Source organism: Polyodon spathula, chromosome 19, assembly GCF_017654505.1.
Source record: "Polyodon spathula isolate WHYD16114869_AA chromosome 19, ASM1765450v1, whole genome shotgun sequence".
NCBI lineage: Eukaryota > Metazoa > Chordata > Actinopteri > Acipenseriformes > Polyodontidae > Polyodon > Polyodon spathula.
Genome location: NC_054552.1, coordinates 31,504,999 through 31,526,381, shown reverse-complemented (window position 1 = coordinate 31,526,381; position 21,383 = coordinate 31,504,999). Strand labels below are relative to the sequence as shown.

The 21,383-nt window shown below is 38.7% G+C and overlaps 1 long non-coding RNA gene across 3 annotated transcripts in view; it reads left to right on the top strand.

Moving 5' to 3' along the window:
- Positions 1-20,538, top strand: part of LOC121294857 — a 38,023-nt gene extending 17,485 nt beyond the window's left edge. For 2 of the 3 annotated variants that reach the window (XR_005946832.1, XR_005946831.1), the window contains exons 4-5: positions 2,565-2,891; positions 17,816-20,536. This is a non-coding gene — a long non-coding RNA (uncharacterized LOC121294857). Of the gene's footprint in view, positions 1-2,564; positions 2,892-7,567; positions 7,682-17,815 lie in introns of all 3 variants that reach the window. The other variant, XR_005946833.1, reaches the window with a different exon arrangement.
- The last annotated feature ends 845 nt before the right edge of the window (positions 20,539-21,383 follow it).

The following is a 21,383-nucleotide window of genomic DNA, read 5'->3' as shown; positions in this document are numbered from 1 at the left end:
TAACACCACTGGGAGGACAGTGATATCAGAACACTGACATTCTGAAACAGGACACAAGCCAATAGAGGGCTGCTTCACATTCTTCGACTCTAACAGGTTGAAAACCACTTAAGTCCAAAATGAAAAAATAAATATATTCTTAACTTAAGACAACTTACAAGTGAATGTCTATTTTTGGTCACTTTATTCGGTGAAGAGTTGCAGTAAAGAGCTTTGAGGATGATGTCTGGTGTAGTGTAACCATCTCTAAAAAGCAGAAAGCTGTGTGAAAGGAGTCCAGTTCTAAAAGGTGTTTCCTGAGGCACTGTCATAGGGGATCCGAGTTATCCTCGGGGTCCCACAGCTCCTGTACTGGGGAGAGGGGGGCGGCACGCCCGCAGTGCTATTAGAGATGCAGGCTGTGTTCCAGCCCGTGCTGGGAATGGGAGTTGCTAAATCCTAGCTGTGTAGAGCAGTAACATGGTACAAATATAAAAGGAAAATACAATCGCTGAATACGGCAATTAGCATTCAGGTCATTATCAGTGTGAGTAAACCTATCATGGCTAAGTTCTAAACCCTGTGCTCCCCTGGTGCACAGCAGCCTGCCCGCCAGCCTGTATCAGTGTCATACCAGGGGGGCTCCAGGGCTGAAAGGAAAACTCCATACCAAAAGATCTACTCACCATTGTAATGGGGGTACACCATTAACTCTCCACCTACCCCAAGCATAACACTGCTTTTTCAAGTATAGGGACATTTTTTTTTTTTTTATCAAGAAGCAACATGGTTTTCATTAAATCTGCAGCTTTTTTTAAAGTTGTGTAATTGTACTAGTAGGCGATTCCACAGAAATAAAACAAAACGTTGCTAACAATGCAGGTTTCAAGGTCTCAAATCTGATCTTTAAATGTACACACAAACAAACATTACAACATGTTATGCACTGGGTTATGTTACTAAAGCCACCACCCCTAATTGTAATGTTAGCCAGTTGTTATTTTAGAGTCTGGTATGGGTGAAGTTCTGTCTGCCCCAGTTTGAAACAGCAGCCTGGCTCCTGTGGGGACTGGGCTTCTATTAAGAACGTTAAGAAGTATACCGGATCCTCTCTGCTTTTTCCCTGCATGGTTGTGTCAGACGTGACCCAGATCTCAGCTTGCTTCCCCAACACAGGCAGGTTCAGAGTCTGTCTCTTGTCTTTGTACTTGTATAACAAAAACAAACAAACAAAAAAAAAAAGAGCAGCAAAAAATGCTTATCTGCCTCAGCAAGTTTTCTGTTCAGAACTCGTCTGCTCACAGAACTCCATCCTGTCTGTCTTCACAATCCGTCTGATTTCGATTCTTTTTTTGTTGTTGTTGCATTTAGTCTTTTGAAATGTTTTCCCCACCTCAGGCTGTAAGCTTGTTTCGTGATGCAGTCTTTGATATTATCCTCCTACATATATTCAGGAAGCACTGCAGATTGCAATACTGAGATGTAACAATGCATTATTGTTATTTGTTCAATTAGGTAAATGGAGTGATAGTGATCCTTGCAAGTTATTTTCTATTCCGTCTCTGGATTAATTGCCATCTAACTGATACCAGTTATTGGACTTCCAAAATGACAAGTCCCTCTATTGTGGTCCTACCTACAGTATAAACCTCTGCATTCTTACTAAGGCTGCCTACTCCTTCACTGCAGATATGACACATATATTATTCTCTCATTCTAAGGCACACAGGATGAATGGCTACAGTACACCCCTCGAATTAAGAAATGACACATTTATAAACAAATTTCTAATGTGTGGGTATGTGCTTTAATAGAGTCCTGCCCCCACCGTTTATCAATAGGCTATCCCCACCCCCAATCCCCAAACTACAGAAATCCAATTAACGATCTGCACCTCATTATAACGCACAAGCTACCTTTGGTTCCCAAGGCCAGTTACGGATGTATTTCTCAGTTAGGGAAATATCTTTTCTAGTTCCAGCTTCAGCACAGCACCTTGCTGCAAACAAACACTGAGTCTTTATTCTCAGAGGGTGGGGGGCTGGTGTAGGGTGGGGGCTGCTTCTGCGTGCCTGGCCTATGCAGCAGAAACATGGTTTAGATTTCCATTCAGGTGAAATCACACAGTCAAAACGCACACACTTGTACAACACAAACGCTAAAACATACATCAACATCAACACTCCAAAGTGCTCGTGTTCCCTTTCCAAGCATTCCCAATTAGTACCTGTATTGTGGAGAAGACCTAACTCCAAAATCTGTGAGGTTTCCTTTTTCTTTTCTTACTCTAAATGCACACAGTGATGCACCCTCAATTGTGCACGCTTTATTACACACACACGTGCCAGCCGATGTTAATGCCACACAGTCCATTTAGTTTTGAATTAAAAGAAATGCACTGAAACTCAGCTGCACACTGAGCAGCAGGCAGTGGCATAAATTCATGCGGCATACCACGGAATCACTGTTCATTTGGACTAAAGGAAAAGCGATTATCATTTTATGTTGCCATGGCACTAACTGGATGATAATGGGCCTGTTTTTGTATTTATTTTTTCCTTGTTTTCTTGTTGTCCCCCCAACAGAGTCTGCCAGCTATTCCCAACAGTGCCTTGATGGAGAAAGGAAAAAAAAAATATTATAATTTTAAATGCCAACCTCCCCGCTCCCAACACTGCCCCTTTCCCCCTAACCTCCCTCCGGAGACTCTAGTGCCATCTGTGCCCCCTGAGAATCGGAGAGAAAGAGAAACGCTCCCACTGATGCCAACCGGGAAAAAGCCGCTGCAGTCATCCGCCCTGCCAGATGCCATTTTGTGTGCCGGAGGACTCCTGTTTGTGTGGGTGTGCTGAGGAGGCCATCTTGTAAAGAAATCCTCACTGCTGCTCCTAAAATGGCTGCGTTGGCACAAGGTAGGTTGCCTTAATTCCGCAATGGGCTTTCTCTCTCGCTCTCTCTCTTTCTCTATATCAATCTACCAACCCCCCTCTCTCTTTCTCTCTTGTCTATTTTATCTTGCTAATTACTGGAGAGGGTGGGGGGGGATGTGAAATAAATGAACTGGCACAGGCAGAAGTACGGAGCTGCCACCTCCCTTCTATTTCTCTCTCTCTCTCTCACCCCCCTCTTTTCCTCCTATCTTCCCTTTGACAGAGTTTTTAAATCAATTAACAGCTTTTTCTAATTCGTTATGTTTCCTTTCCCCCTTTTTTATGATCGCTTCATTTTCTATGAGTGAACTACAACCCCCAAACGTCATCTCTTTCCGTCACACACACACTTCTACTTTATGCAAATCCCAGATGACACATTTCAAGTCATTACAGATTTTATTTTTTTTTGCTGGCACACAATCAAATCTTGTCAGATGACAAAGCTTTGTTTTATTTTCCATACAAAATGGATGTGCAAAATACATCTATATAGTTTGTTGTGAAAACAGCTGGAAGTCTCTGTAACTGAGATATTAGCTAGTTATTTATAATTGTATTTATATTTTAATTGTGCTATATTCCTGCCCTGTCTCTCTCTCTCTCTACATGTGTATATATATATATATATATATATATATATATATATATATATATATATATATATACACACACACATATAAATATATATATATATATATACATATATATATATATTATATATATATATATATATATATATATATATATATATATATATATATATATACACACACACACACACACACACACACAATAATTGAAATTTATTGAGTGCATTAAATAATGCAGTCCAAGTACATGTTTAAAATCTGATAGTTTGTTTCTTATGAATATGTTTTAAAACAATATTACACACATTCGCACACAGACATTTACGGATTTCTCTTCTTAAATAATATGGTGTTGCTAGAATATGTATATTTCCATTACTAATAAATTACTGCATCAGTAATGGCAAATATCATGATGGAAAAGCAGTTTTTGAAGAATAGAGATGTTTTTTTTTTTTTTAAATTAATCTATCCTGTGTAGGTAGAATACTAGGCTGAGCTATAATTTCATTAAAAAATATATAGAAAGGTGCATAATGTATATAATTTCTTCAAACCCTATGTATTTACGACATATTACATTTAATTAATATATATATATTATATATATATATATAATATATATATATATATATATATATATATATATATATATTTTAATAAATGTTAATTATTTAAAATTTTTTATTTTTAACATCACAATTCTTCAAATGAAGTACTTGGAAGCAAATTACAGCAAACAACTGTAATGCAGTTAAGAGTACATGTTAACTGACAGGGCAGTGCGAGTCGACTACATCATGCCCAAGAACACAGCACAGTCACAGCTGTGTAATAAGCTCATATTAAAATACATATTACATGTGCGAATGTCAGTTTTATTTATTTAAAAAAATTATTTTTAAGTGTTTGAAATACCATACATGGTTTTAAATACACACACACACACATATATATATATATATATGAAAAGTTGTTTTTTTTTTTTTTTTTTTTTTGCATGTACACAAAAGGTTTAAATGATTAAAAAATCATTCCAGGACATTTCAGACAAAAGCTCTTCTTCAGCTATGTAGAAAGAACAGTAAACCCAGCACAGTACACTTATTTTTCTAAATTTCTGTCTTATATCTACCTTTCATGAACAAACTGACCTCTGCCTCAGGTACTTTAAATACAGGGTGTGTCGATAGTATATAAGTAATGGTCCCAAAAGGGATTAATACAGAAACACAGTAAAAACAGGCTCTCTTTACAGCCCACAATGTCTCTTAAACCACACTACTAGCATTATTTACTATCACTAATAGTAAGCACAACTCAGAATACTTCAGTTTCATTGTAATATGCATTTTTGCAATAAAGAATTAATATAGTCCTACAGACACAAATAGATAGAAAAATTACTGTCCGTATAAAGTAGCCATCAATCTATATATCTGCTAGCCACAAAGAATGCTGTTTAATGTAATTAATAGAATGCATATTAGCTGACAGGTTGTATTCAGCATAAAAGAATACAACCACCCCCCTTTTTTTTTTTTTTGCTTTGCATGTTCTCCTAAACCCTCAACCCTAATTATGAATGGACTGGATTTAATTTGTGCCAAAAAAAAAAAAAACTCTGCACGGGTTCCACGTCAAAGATAGGAATACAGGAGCGATTCCTTTGTATGTCTATCTGCAGAGCTTTTGTAAAAATAAATAAATAATTAATTAATTAGTAAAAAAAAAAAAAATGAGAAAGGACAACATTAATATTTAATCTAATATGACATTATAATAGACCCCCCTCCAAAAAAAAAAAATACTGTAAATGACATCAATGCACAAAAGCATTGATGTACTTATATGCGGTTCACCTGGCACAATAACAAACAGAACGAGTTTGTGGGTACATTCTGAGCTATTTCTGTATGCAGAATATTCTACACTTGAAGACATTCATTAAATTAACAATATTTTATTAATTATATAGGTTATACATTTGGTTCCTGGATGTATTTTGAGTCATATAAAATAGAACTTTCTGTTGTCTGTTAAATGCATTCTGCCATGTTTTAAAGAGTCAGGTTTATTGTCATCTACTCTTAAACACTGCTTGGTCACTCGACAGGTCAGTCAGGCTTGCAGCAGTACGAGTTATAAATGACAGACCCTTGCCATGTACACACTCACAAATTAGGCACTGTGAAAGGGTTGCTGATTAAATGCAAAGTGTTGCCAGCAGTTTCTATAGAAACTGCCAATGATGACAATTGGATTAGGTGTAGAAAAAATATATCTGGACCACATTAAAAAAAAAAAAAAGATGCAGTGGAGATGATAGTTAATTGGTTGTCCAAATAGTTATTAGCAATTGTGCTTAATTAAGACAAACATTATTTAATGTTAATGTATAACAGATAGAGATAAGTATAGATAGATACATTTATTTTTCTTTCTGCATACCCTAAGAAAGATCCTGTGTTCGGTGATGTTAAGCTTATAGAATGCAGTGGTTAATTATATTTGCATCACACACAATTTAACAGCAGGGCTTCGCTGCAATAATTCTGATGCAGTTTCGTTCTGGTAGGAATAACGTACCTTTATTTGGTTCACAGTCAGTCAGTCGCTGAATCATTCAAACACCCAACTAATATCTTGCGAAATACAGAAATGCTCGATTCTACACATCTCTTTGTAAATATGCCAAATTAAAAACAAACACATACTTACCGTAGGAAGAACCATTTCGGTCTATTTAGATTTCGATGCCCCATACAACATGAAGGAAACAGTGTTCGATATTAAATACGGACTTCCCCCTTTTAATGAAAACGGAAAACCTGTTATGTGATTTATTCAATACAGGAGAGTCATTTGCGCTGTTTGTTTCTTTTTTTCACACCCCAGAAACAGAATTAAAAAAAATGAATGTATTTAAATAAATAAATAAAACGCTGGTGCCGGTACTCGCAGAGTTTATAAGAGCATATACATTGGAGACAATAAAGCTTCGTCTACTGCTGCTGTTAATGAAAAAAAGCCCAGACGAGCTGTTCTCATTAACATAATTGCATTGAAACGAGCAGAGAGGGCAGTGCCGACAGTTAAAGACACAGCAGCGCCTTCTCAGCGAGTTGGCATCGGGCACCTCGCCGCCTGCTTCGCCACGCTCACGCAACCCGACCGCTTCTATCCGCCTGGGCCGTGGTGGCATACACAAATACGCCTAGAATTTTAATTACTCGTGTATTCTGTTTTAAAATAACTACCTAAAAAGAAAGAGCACGTGTAAACAAACATGTTCAACGAAATAACAATGGATCTATATACAGCAAATGGCTACATAGATACCCGGGTAGCTCGATAGACAGAACCCCCTATTTCCACTACCTCAATATTTCTCGTTCAACACGTGATTGTTCTTTCAACGTGTGAATAGTGTAAAAAAGAGCTCAGATTTTACTGTTCATTACCGTGTACCAACACACACAAGTGAGCAACAGAATAAATAAAACAGCAAAGAGCTCTTTATATGGCGAATACCTTTAGAAATGTGAATGTTATCGGGGTGAAAGGGATACATCGACCAGTGCAGACATGTGATGTATTGCAACAACATTATAACTGTCTTTTGTAATAAGGGAAGCTTGGGGAGTCTGCCGTGTACAGCAGAAAGGGGAATTAAAACTATCATACCTGAGCTTCAATGAATCGAAGAGCATGTAAATTAGACTGATGTAAGGAATCTTAATCATGGTTAAGGTAAATCGCGTTTCTCCACCATTTATACCCGACTACCATCTGCAGATAATAATAATAATAATAATAATAATAATAATAATAATAATAATAATAATAATAATAATAATACCTGGCTAAATATTTAAGTATATACGGTCTATTAAGAATTGGCTAAGCATTTAGGAGCAATGCAAAATCTATAGCCAGATAATGAGTATATATTGATATTGTTCGACTGCCTGTTTATAACATGGGCAAGCGCATTTATATTGGTTAATGTGCCTTTAACAGGCTCAGCAGTGTCTTTAATTTGAACGCCTTGCTGTACTTAAGGGGGCTGGTTTCCGCGATGCTCGAGATCCAGGCGAGCAAGTGAAAGAAAGAGAATGATGTCGGTCTGGACATGGACGGGATCTGCGCAGGCGCGTCGCCTAGAGACACAACTGAGTAAGGCCTCGTTAAATGTCAACCGATGTTTTAAAAAAAAAAGATTACATGAAGATAGAACAATATATTTGAGTTACACTGTACATACTACTACTACTACTAATAATAATAATTATTATTATTATTATTATTATTATTATTATTATTATTATTATTAGAATTATAACTTTTATTGTCAACAATGAAGAATGCAAAACCGAATATGGCCCATTTAATATGTATTCATATTTTTTTTGTTGTTGTATATCTTTCTTTTAAAGTTAACATTTGATTATCATTCACTTCAGTAAACCAGATTAATAACACTTTATAATCAGACCACAACACGCTGTCTTGAAGCGTTCTTAATTATTTTGTCATTCAGATTCGTGTTAAGTTTTACAGTCTAAGGCACTATAAGAAAATAACGTAACATTCAACTATTAATTCGGTTCTTATTTTGTTTTTTTGTTTTTTTAACAGATTGTTAAACAAGCCACGAACAAATCGAAAAATGTATTTCCTTAGAAGTAATAAAGTATCATTATAAAATGAATAGGAAAGAAACCTACTGTTTAAATCTGTTAAATTTTAATTTTTCTCCTCAAAATAGAGCGAGTCAGTGGCACGTGCTCTCCCCGCAGGTGCATCAATGATACAAGTTTTTGTCTTAAAATTATAATTTATTTCTTAACAGATGCCCTTATCATACAGGTGCATATTTTAAAATCATCTGGATGAATAAAGTGTACAGGACAATCACGTATTATTATTATTATTATTATTATTATTATTATTATTATTATTATTATTATTATTACTTTTTGGAATTATGTCTTAAGTTCTAGTACTACCTACCCCTAGTCTCACATTTGTGAATCAATACTACTATTACTAACAAGGTAAAGGTAATTACCACTGCAGATGTGTTTTGCCAAGCCAGGATTCATAACCAGTATCCCCTGGCTCTTACACTATGCACTGGAACCAATACTAGACCACGCAAACTACAAAAACTTTTCACTTAAGGTATTAAAAGCCTGTGGGGGAAGATGTTCAGTAGAGCTTCAAAGCTGTAATTCCCACTGGAAACTGTCAGCTAGCAAAGGTTTTAAATGCTCTTTTAAACAACCCCTTATCATTACTATTATTATTTATTTATTTGATCCAAGATCGTCTAAGCAATTAATTATTTATTTATTATTGCAACCAAAAAGTGCTGCAGAGAAATTAGATTAACTGAAACTCTGAGATACATGCTGAAGATATGCAGCTATCAATACCCTCACAGAAAGAAACACTGGACCTTGAAATAAGAAATCCATCATCGGTACTGACCTGTTCTTTAGGCAAGGCTACTACTGGCATGATGCCAGTAGTGAGTTTGACCAATCTACAGTGCAATGCAGGGCTAAAAGGCACTGTGCTGTAAGCCTGCAACTGAGTACAGCACTGTGTCTGGATAGCTGAATGCTGAATAACTGACCCATACCCTGAAATTACAAGGGTGCATTGCAGGACTGAAGAGCGCCCAGTTTTGTCAGCTTTAAAACGACACCACTGCCAGGTATGAACCTTTGTAGCCTGCAAAACCAACTTACCGTCCATCAAAAATGTGTTTTATTACAATCCGGTAAATAGACTTCCACATACTCGACTGTGTGCTGTACTGATGATGCAGTGAAAGCACATGATGCAGCTCTGCCCGCCCCCTTGATGGGACTGTTAGCCTTACAGCACACTGCCTTTCATTTTCAGGCTCTTCGGGTTTAAAATGTTAGGTGTAACCTTCCCATGCCTTCAGTATTATAAATATAGAGGTTTGGGGTCTTAATTCAATACTTATGCATTATTGACTCATTCACTTTAAGAATGCTAGTTTTAGGTAATTCTCTGCAGGTCACAGTAACTGTGTCAGATTGTACAATAAAATGCATTGCTATGACAACGGGTTGGAACAGTTTTGTACATATATAGGGGGTTTATGTTTACAGCTGATGCCAGATCTGAGTAACTTCATTTGTGGTTTTTCAATGTCACTGAGACTAAGCTGTTTTAACCACTGAGTATGGTTGCTTCCCATTCCATATCCTCACACAGACACATTCTCTCTCTCTCCACACACACACACACACGCACACAGATTCAAACACACTCTGGCCTTGAGTACATGTTGTTTTTTGCCCCTGGCATTCAACAGCAATGAGAAACACACACACAAAAAAAATAAGAAAGCAAAATGCAAGCTGCCACTTTGAGAGTGAAGCGTGCAGCTGTAGCCCCTGTGTTAGTAAACAGTTGATGGTGTTCACATTAATATTCAGCTCCCCATTCTCCCTCCCACAATGACTGCATTGTGAGGGGGGCACTTGACGAGGGTCTGCAACCCCTTTCTCAGCATTGTCTGGGGTGCTGCTGCTGAAAGGAGGGGGGGGAGTCTGGGTGGGAAAAAACTTCCCAGACTAGACATGACCAGATGCCTAAATTAACGTCAAAACCCTGAAAGTGTCTTTGGGACAAGGGACCTCTTTGTTTTTCTGTGTGTGTGTGTGTGTGTGTGTGTGTGTGTGTGTGTGTGTGTGTGTGTGTGTGTGTACTGTATGTGTCCCTGTGTCCATGTGAATTAGTTTGCCCTCTTCTTCATGCATGTCTGAGGAGGTAGAGATTAATGTTAACATGGTTAGTGAGTGAATTATATTGACGTAAACATAAAGGTGCTTTATTGAGAGTTGGTGGTGGATTCCACATAGGACCTATGCTTTCTGTTTGACCCAAACAATATTAATGATAAAAATCAAACCAACTGTATAAACTAGTTTCCCCAGGTAATAAGTCTGCACATGCTAGTTTTGGGTGGTCCAAGGTCCAGTTTACCTTGCCCTGAGAAGCAGATCAGGGTTATAAATTCTGAATTTGCATATTCCTACCAGCTCTGTCTTGCTCAGTTCTCAGTTTCTATCTGTGGTATTAGGTGGCTATCTCCATGTTTGAATCTCCTCCAGTATCAGAGCTATCTGTGCAAGCGTATAACTGCTCCCAGTTTCTGACGAAGCCCATCCTGTTTATTCCAGAGACAGTGGGCTTCAGTCAGGGAAGGACGCCCATATGAAACCTGGGGAAGCCAGTTGGTACCTTTAAAGTCATTACTGGATCTGCCAAAACAGATCAGTTGACAAATACACAGTCATAATGTGAGTGTGAGTGAGTGTCACTTCCCTACAGGTTTGCGACGCTCACTCACACTCGCTCGGTGAATCAGATAAATAAAAGAGAGTGAACAACCCTGGCAGACAAGGAGGTTGTGGAGCCCGTTTTTCATTCAGCTCTGGCACAACGGTGGGGCTGGCAATTAATTAAACCACCATGACAATATATTACGCCTTGAAAATAGGACAGCAAGAGAGAGAGAGAGTTTAAACGGAGGGCAGACGACAGTATTTCATAACGAAACAAAAGAGAAAGTAGAGGAACGAAGAGTGTGTGTGTGTGTGTGTGAGAGAGAGGGAGAGCGATCGAGAGAGAGAGATCGAGACAGAGAGAGAGAGGCAGGTGACATTTACAAAGAGCAGACGCCATGTTTAAAATAGAAACGCCCTTGTTTTCACCACCGTGTTTTGGAAAGGAGAAAAGTGATCGTTAATGTATTCATGTGCCTACAGTACAGAGATGGGATGCTAATTTATTCATAGGGTTTGTGTGTGTGCGCGCGTGTGTCTGTGTTGTAGGGGATTGAAAGGGGGTTTACTGTCTGGGTCTGTCCGCGTTGCCATGTGGCAGGCACTGTGTCCAGCATGGTAATAGCACAGCGGTGAGTCTGAACTCTGGGTAGCCTTGCTCTGTCTGGTAACACAAGTGCACTCACACACACGCACACACACATGACGGTTCTGCCTCCACCTTCCTTGCTATCTTATGTATCGATGACAAGGTATTTTATCAGCAAAAGATGTGAAGAGATTCTCTGTAGGTTTCTAGAAAATCCTAACACACAGACAGGCACATTCACATACAGAGATATACACACACATGCATACAGATACAGGGATTTCAACAGAGGCAGGCAGATAGACAGGCAGGCAGACAGACAGACAGACATGCAGTTGTTGTGTAAGCTGACGTGGGCAAACCAGAGCCGAGGTAAGGGAAGGTTGAGACTGCATGAAGGGAAAAACAAACAAGCCAATTGGTCGGTAGCGCACATTGTCATTAAATAAGGAGTCAAACCTGGAAACTGGCAGTCAGCTCCTCTTCCCACCAGCATCAGCGCAGTGCCTAAGGCCTTTATTAGAATAGAGGGACCCATCATTTACAAATGCTCCTGTCATTTCAGAAACAGAATATAACTCTCTATGCAAGGTGCATCTTATCCAATTGGATTCCAACACCACAAATGTGGATATGATAAATATATATATATATATATATATATATATATATATATATATATATATTATATATATATATATATATATATATATATATACACACACACACACACACACACACACACACACCATTTCCAGACATGGGTGTCTATGAGAACGAAAGCATTGATACAGCTAGCGTACTGTATTGTGGTACACACTGCTGGTAGCCATCTATCTATATGACAGTATATTCTATAAAGTTACTAGACCTACCTCGGGCTTGGTCAAAAAGAATCTGGTACACGTCACCCTCTTATTTAACCTAGGAGTAAATGTGAGACCAGTATTAAAAATATATATTTTATATCTCATTGCAAAAAGAAAGTGGCGCTTGCATAAAGCAGATACACAAAGTGCTGTGTTTATGATTGCTGAATGAAGGGCAGAGGGTTTACACTGGGAGGCTGTGTCTGTTCCATTTTGGAATGCTGCTGTGGAAACCCCTTTGAATTGAAGCTTGCCAGGTTAAAGCACCAAACAATAGGCTACAACATGAAGAGATCTGCTTTGTAATTCATATTGATATCAGGATCTCTAACACACATGGAACCGGTATTGCTCTCTAGTCTCAACTATATAAAAAAAGATGTTTGTTTTGCTGTTGTTGTTATTATTTTTTTTAATTACATATACAGACAAACAGTGCAATAATAACAAATGGCACTATAATTCCATTTTAGGATTCATTATAGAAAATCCCTCCCAGATCAATGGCTTTGTACAGCATAATACCTAATGCACACTCTGTAATCAATTGGTTTCGATATATATGCATTTTACTTCTCTGCAGTTATAGCAACTCTGCATTAAAAGTAAATGTATTGCATACATACATCAGTGTGGATAAACGGCTGTTGGCTACTATCTTCAAGATATGCAACTTTTATTAATTCAGGTGACAAAACTCTTGCAGACTGTTTTAGATATGCGTGTGATAAAACAACAATTAGCATCTCTGTTTTGTGTTTGACGAAATACGTATTACTGTAAACGTGTTCTCCTCGGGTATTGCGAGTAAATGCCGCATGTAATGATGTTGGATTCAAGCCAGGAGAATGATTAACACAACTTGGTTTTGTTTTTAAAATATGCATATAAGGGTATATTGCATATGTCAAACAAAGCAGAATCCAAAGCATTATAACTCCAACTCCCGTTAGGTCTGTGCTCGAGTGAACCGCACTTTTTAACAGCAGTGAGATAATGAAGAATTGCTTTTCTTGGGTTTGCTTAAAGAAGATTGTATTTCTCTTGTTCAGACCCCCTCCATTACCCCATGTGAATACCTCAGCTGCGAATCTCTATTTAATCTGGGGGATAAACGCGATTATGCCGAGAAGGGTTGTTCTCAGCTTTGTAACGGCGACAGGGGAGCTTCCATTTCGTTTTTTGCCGGACGAGCGGGCCTGAAAAGCCGGGAATCGGAATTCCCTGTCACAGCCCTGGTTCTGGCTCAGAGTGCCGGTGAGATGAGCTCTCCTGGGCGGCAGAGTGTGCGTTCTGCAACCGCCCCTCCCCCTACAGTATAACACAGCCGCTACTGGCATCTTTAAACTGAAAGCTTTTATCAGTGTGTAGCTTCACAGTACATGTTCATTTTATTTATTTATTTTGAAGTTCAGTTTTGACATTTTCGTTTTGTAATGTCTCGTTATATACCGTTTATGGAAATGGTAAATTATTTATAATAATGATGTCAAATAATCATTATTTAAACAGCCGGTGACTCAAAAAAAAAAAAAAAATCCTTTGCTACAAATGCTTCTGTTGTTGTGTCTGTATTTGTGGATTTTCGTGGAAATTATTTGTTTGACTGAATTGCTCAGAGCTGGTTCGTTTCTTGTGGTTGAGCCTGTGGTCAGCTTTGATGAGCTCAGAATGCAGTAACACTTTTAGACTTGACCACTTGGTGGCTTGTGTTTGGAGTAGTGTGGTCAGTGTATTAATGTGAATTTAAATGCGTTTTCCTTGTATATGACCTTATAACTGTCTGTCTTGCTACCCAACTCACTGAGTAAACTCGCCATGTGCTTTCAGCCTGTGGCTCCTCTCAGATGACTATGTATCTCTGCATGGTTCAAGTCTTTCCTCTCCTGACTCTTATTGTCTATTTGTGTATCCCTGCTCTTGCCCCCCTGCTTGATCCCGTTGCCCGGGGAGAGGGGAGAGGGGAGAGGGGAGGCTCAGCAATGCGTTGGTGAAAAGGCCGGCCTGTCACAGTCTCTGTGAAGAGCAGGCCTGTTTCCCCATGCAGGCACAGGCATGCAGCACACTGCTCAGGAGCCTGGGAATGTCAGCTCTCAGGGAGCGCTTTATATTCATCAGCCAGTCGCAGACTCACCCCTCTCCCTGACACATTCACTGTGACTTTAGCAAACAGACCCCCCTCCCCTCCCCCTCTCGCAAGTACAGAAAGTACACTTTCAGGCAAGAACAATGTGTCTGACAGGGTCCTTTCAGACTCGGACTGGCTCACTCACTTAGCCTGCTCTGCCTGCCTCACTCCTTATGTACATTTTAATTTTTTTTTGCCTTTTTTTCCCCTTGACAGCTTACATCAGAGTATTATGTTGAACCTTAAAGCGAATTGAAAGAAAAAGCTGTAGGTTGCTTTCCTTTTTTTCAGTGAATTACATACAAGTGTATTAAAGTCCATTATTTCACAGTTCCTGTATATATATATATATATATATATATATATATATATATATATATATATATATATATATATATATATAATTTTTTATCTCTACAGATATATCTATAGTGTCTAAAAAAAGACACAAAATTGCTTCACACTAAACGGCGAAAACCATTTATAATGCTTGTGGTTTCTAACGCAGTGTGATTTGCCCTGCTTGGTAAGGAGTGAATGAGGTGTAATTGTGCTAAAGAGTTTAGCCGAGGGGTGTGTGTGTGTGTGTGTTTTTCTTGAGGTCTCATTCAAGTTTGAGGTCTGGGACATGGATTGAGCATAAAAGGCAAATTATTTGCATAAGCCGCATGCCGTCTGATGGGGTTGTGGGGGGGAGAAAGATATCACAGTAGATAAAAAGAAGAAATAAATCATGCAGCGCATCGTGGCGAGAGAGAGAGAGAGAGAGAGAGAGAGAGAGGGGGGGGGGGGGGAAAGAGGGGAGTGGAGCTGAGAAATAGGGTTAAAAGTCCCCTGGAGGGATTAAATTGTCCAAAAACTTTTCCCTCTATAGTTCTGTGAAATGGGCAATGGTGCGTGGAAATGTGCCAAGTAAATGAATACCAAACTGGGAGAGAAAGAGAACTTTATTAGCTGTAAAAGTAGCAAAAAAAGAGACCTTAATCACTGTGTGCAGAGGGCTTGTTTGAGATTCACAGAAGTTTTTTTTTTTTTTTTTTTTTTTTTTCACAGACAGACAGGCAAAATGGACTTTGTTGTGCGCAGTCAAGCTTCAGGGATCAGTTATCTGTGTGTGACCCTGTGTGTGTGTGTGTGTTACTACAGGAATAACAATAATAATGTGTTTATTATTATTATTTCTTTTTATTTGCTGTTAAGATGTAGAAGTTGAAGACTGTGAATCAGTGTTGCAATTGAGTGTACTATTCTCATATTGTGTTTGGCCTCAAGATAATTCTCCAGTGTGGCAGTCTTGGCTAAGGAAGTTCAGTGCACTCAAAGGCATATTCAGGTTCAGTAATGTAGAAGTGAAACAGTAAAGCAGTTGGTTTTCTTATCTCCTAGCACCTTGGAGCAGCAGGCTTTGGTCACTCTGCCCCGGTCCCTCATGCTAGCCATTGTACAGTGTGCTCTATCCGCTGTGCCAGCGGTTACGCTCACTGTGCTGTTTTGGGAAATCTCACTAAAGCTATCTGTTCCAAGGGGAGCAGATGGTAGGGGTGTTGAACGTCTTAAGAAGGCGTGAGGTGTGTTACAAATTAGTGGAGGATTTTCCACAAGGCTTTGGGGTGGAATGAAGGGGGGGGGGTAGTCTAGCCCTAGCGTTCATTAAATTGCCCTTATTATTACTTTATTCTGCTCCTCCTGCTATAGAAGGCAATGGGCCAGTCTCCAGCCAGTCTGTGTTTAGTTAAGGCTGATGGACAGGCTTGCAAAGTCATCAGACATTGATGGGCTCTGCTTTGATGGAGAGACTGTTGTTAAAAAGCTGAAGAGAATAAAAGGGTGTTTCTTTTTTTTTTTAAGAGCCTCATGTCTAATTCCTCTAAATCTTAATTTGTGATTCTGTATTTGTTTTTCTTTTTTGGGGGGCATTAATAGTGATGTGGTAGTGAAGGGGGATCTCTGCTCTGTCCCGTTGGGAATCCCAAGCTGTGCCGGGATCCCTCTAGAGCACTGGAACATGGACACCTACCGGTTACCCGTCTGTTATTTTACTGTCCCTAAATCAAATCCGTAGATAAACCTTACTGAACAAGAAAGGATAATGATAATGAACAGATTTGGGAGACACAAAGAAAGGGTTTTTTATTTACTGTATTTTCCAGTACTCAAAATATGTGATGCAGTTTGAATCAAAGCGCTGTCTCTTTGTGTGCTTATATATACTGCATTATTCTGAATGCTGGCTTGTCTTCCACTAATTGCAACACATTATTGTGTACACAATCACTTAATCTTATCTCGAGAGAGGCAACTTGATATCTGATTTGAAAGTTTAGAGGTTATCAGAAACAGTGGAATGGAAAAGTGCATACTGTGCAAGCACCATCGCGTTGAGATTTGTAATGTTGAAAAGCTAAGATGAAGCGGTGTATAGCACTCATCTGCAGTTTGAATAAGGGGGTGAGGGCAGGGTTAATCCAGGGAGCGGCTCTCACATGGAGGAGCATGTGTCTTCACAGAGGCAGTGCGGCCACACAGATCACCATCTCAGACCTGCTCCCACACATTTAGATTCCATAGCCGTCTCTTGTAGTCAGGGTGACCAGGGGATTTAAAGAGAGAAAGAGAGACTGAACTGCAGGGGGGGGGGGCGTGAATCAAGACTAGCGTTGTTCTGTCCAGACCTACTAATTAAACCACTGGAACTTTGAAAGGTTTGAATTAACACTATGTGGTTTTACTGACTAAATAAGTCCCACCTTCACTTTGCAGTGCAGAAAGAGTTCATAAATCTGTTTTTTAAATCTTAAAAAAAACATATAATTACATGCAGATAGGGAGCTGGAAGAGGCCAAACAAGTCATTTGAGGGCAGCGAAGGGTTAAAACTGCTTCTCTCTCTTACTCAAGAGCTCCCTCAAGGTAGATCCAGAGAGAGAGAGAGAGAGAGAGAGAGCAGTTCTTCCTGTCTCTGCTATACCTGCAGGGTCATTCATGTGTGAGGAGGAAGAGCTACCTTGATGATTTCATTAGAGGACAGCGCTGCACGTTAGGAGCAGCTAATTTAAAGATTTGTGAAGAGCACCGGGGGGAACGCAATGCCAGTAACAAGCCATGGCTGGATAACTGTGTAGGGAGACTACTAATTGTGCAGCGAGTCTAATACCTTGTTGCCACCAGGCAAAGCAGACGGTAATGCAGTTAAAGAATTCCACATGGTTCTACTCCATCTGTGATGAAGCGATACTGCAGGTGAACTAGTAATGGGGATGTATAGTGTGGCACCTTAAATGTTGAGGAGATTATTTTACTAGGGGAATTCGTCTTGAGATGCATTGTAATCTTTATTAAACTGTCAGACTCATCAGATATCAACCTGCTGTTTTGTCTTTTGTGTCTCCTGCAGATTCACACTGCCAGCTGGACAAGGATCAATCCATTAAGAAGCCGTGCCCGCTGCTTTGTTCCAAGACAGCCTGGAAAGAGACTGGACTTGAGCAAGCTTGCTGATTGTGGAATTTTTTTTGCAAAGGAAGAGCCTGGGTTAACTTGTAAATTCACTTCTGTATAGGAGATGAGCCTTCACCGCACTGGGGATGAATACTGAACATCACAGAGATTTGAAGAGATGCTGAAAATAAGAGACTTGCAGTTTTAATGACTCTCAGCCTGCGCGTGATTCCACAATAAATGAGTGTATCCCAGATATTCGGATTATTTAGGATTCTCCTTATAACAGGAGTACTGTATGTTTCAGCATTTTTTATGACCTGACTGTTTAAAAGTAGATTTACCATTTACGTAACCGTTAGATTACAAAGTGCAAAGCCAATTATCATGAAGAGGTAAGAAGGCTCATTTGTGGAACAGCTTTATGGATTGTACCCCTATGGCATGGCCAGGGTTCCCTCATTGGATAAGAAGCCCCAACTTATATGATAACTAGAGGGGGGAATCAAATATACAAGGAGAGCTCAACATTGGTACGAGATGATAAATATCATGGTTTTCGCATCACAAGTCAGATGTTTGTCTCCAAATACACTTGAAGCATCCTATAGTCATAGCTATCAAGTGCATTTGAATAAACAATCAGTTCCGTGCTGCTGCCACTCTGATTGTCACAACAGTCGTTAAGAGGCTGGCTGTGCTGTGCTGTGAATGGGAGTCTTGGTGATGTTGTTTAGTGCAGGATTTAGAATCACAGTGAAAGTGAATGGCACTTCCCACTTGTCATAGAGTGTGTCTAAGCTTGCCTGAATTAAAGACACGCTTGTCCCACTCATCTAGAAGGTGTTACAGGGAGCTTCTTGTGATTTCCCAGCTCCTCCACCCGAGCAACGACAACAGGCTCCCAAATAGCAAGCCTGCCACACTGCCAGCATGCCAGCCCCCTCAGCACAGAGACTGTGGCACAGGCCCTCTACCCCACACAGGGGTCACTTCACCAATGTGTCACACTCCTATATTTAGCAACTACTGATGTATTTCAGCAGGGAGTTGGCTCATCAGGAGATAAAAAAAGGAAGCTTGTAACTTTAAAATTCTGATGAAAGCTGGGTGAGGCAAGGAAAGAAAGCGAGATGGATTTGGTAGACCTAATACTGGCATGTGTGCCAGTGTGCTTGTGTGTGAGTGTGTGGGTTCAGAGTACCTGTGATAGAAATCAACAACACATCCATGTGTTTCTGTGAATGGGAAATCAAATGAACAACTTTGATTGTGTGTTTTTAACAGTCAAAGACATCATATATGTTGGTGCCCACCTGTGCTATTTCTAGAACATATTTCAGCTCAGTCTAGTCAATGTGACGCTAATCAATCTGATCACAGAACAGCATGTTTGCAGGCTCCCTTGAAAGAGCTGCCAGGAGGGAAATTGTTTTGTGCCACAGTGGTGGAGTTCATATAACCTTGTCAAAGCAAAGGAAGAAAATTAACAGTCAGTTGATGTACCTGAGACCCCATTTAAAAGCAAGCATTGTTTATATTAGACACACAAAAGTTGATGGAATATTGGCATTCAAATTGCAGAATAAAATACCTGTTTCTTTTTTTTAATTCAAAAATCTTACAATCGGATATCACTGTGATGCCTCTATCCAAGCATGTCCCATTGTGTGTTTATTGTGATATCCACAACTGTGGGATAGAAGTTCTTACCACATCCACAATCCATTATATATAATATTGAACACCTTAAAAAAATAATGTGTTTTTATGAATTAATATACACCGTTTTGAAATAAGCAATCGAAATCAGCAAAATAAAATATGTTTACAAATACATATCCTGCAACAGGTGATTAGGACATGGAGTAGTCGTCTTAGACAATTATTCCCGTGGAGACAAAGTGAAACATATTCAGTCTTGTGTGTGGGGACACGTTGCAGTCACATGGGAAGCAGTGTGTTAATGAGTGCTGTGTTTACAGAAGAAAACAAGGGCTTCTTTTAGCAGAATAATATGATCGTGAGCAAACACAGGCCTGGGGCTGGTGGAAATAACCTGTGGAGATGAGTTACACTATGCCAGCATCCTGCCTTAAAACTGCTGTAAATAAACATATTTCATACGTTCATATATGACCTGATCTATAGCATTTAGGCAATAAAGCATGACAGGGTGTGTTTTGTTGTGGGATATCGCTGTGCCTCTGGCTATGGGTCAATTTCAAAGACAAAACTACTTTTAAAGAGAACCCTGGCGATGCTCAGAGATATCGCCATAGCTATGACACCACATAGCATATTGAAATAAACAGGATGATCTTTGCTGTTGTATAATAATCCATTTTAATCCAAGACCATCCATAATGAGACATCACTATCATACCAAAACTTGCTATAGTGATAAAATGTATCAGATTTTGTTTTGTATTTAATGCATATTTTTAATGATAAATTGAGAAATGAAACGTTCCAGCTCATTGTTAATATAGTGATTTATCAGTTTATCAATTACTTTATTATGTATTGATTCTCCTTGGATATAGAGCTGTTTGCTTTTTTTATTCTTTGTACTCTCTCTGTAGACATTATTTGAATATATGAAATTATATTTTGCCTTGATAAAGGGTTTATCAACATCTATGTACACTATCGTATATTTTTCTAAGCAAGTATATGTTCGTTTTCAACAATAAAAATAAAATTTAAAAACTATATCAAGCTATGTTTATCGTTTTGTAATATGACTAATGTTTTTTTTTTATAAAATTATTTTTTAATCCAATAAATATTATTATGGAAAAGCAATTATAAAACAAAAAATTGGGGAGGCTGTTTGGCACAGCTGCTGCTCCTTTAATCAATCACATGAACTCTGAAGGGGGTCCCAAGCAGACTCGCAATCACAAACAAACACACAAGCACGTTCAAATCAAGAAAAGGCTTTCTTTTTTCTGAAAAATCTCTAGCACCTTCAGAACTAATTAAGATAATCAAGTTATCCAAGCCTTTCTGTCTGCTCTAGAAATTTGACAGAATTGTAGTTCTCTCATGCATATAAACTTTTCATATTATTTGTACAGTAAAGTAACCACAGCATTGATTAAAGAAGAAGAAGAAGAAGAAGAAGAAGAAAGAAGAAGAAGAAGAAGAAGAAGAAAATGGTAACCATGTATGTATTAGGCAAATGGTAATATTTATTTCCAATATTGTTTACATTGATAATATTCGTTGTATAGCAATTGTGTTAATAAAATAAAAAGCTTGTATTATTTAAATGTGCTTTATAAGGATACTATGCATAGCTAGATGCTAAGACAGCTGTTTTAAAATAAAGTTTTAGTTCGTTTATAATAGGAGTTAACAGCCCATAAAGTATCTGTGTTCGGGCAATTTTGGCAGAAAAATAAGTGTTAAAAACTGTGTGAAAGATGCAAATTAAGGATTGTTAATGCAATAAACGTGCACCTAACAACACATATATTAAACTGTGAGTGTGACACAAAAGATTATACCGTGGTCCA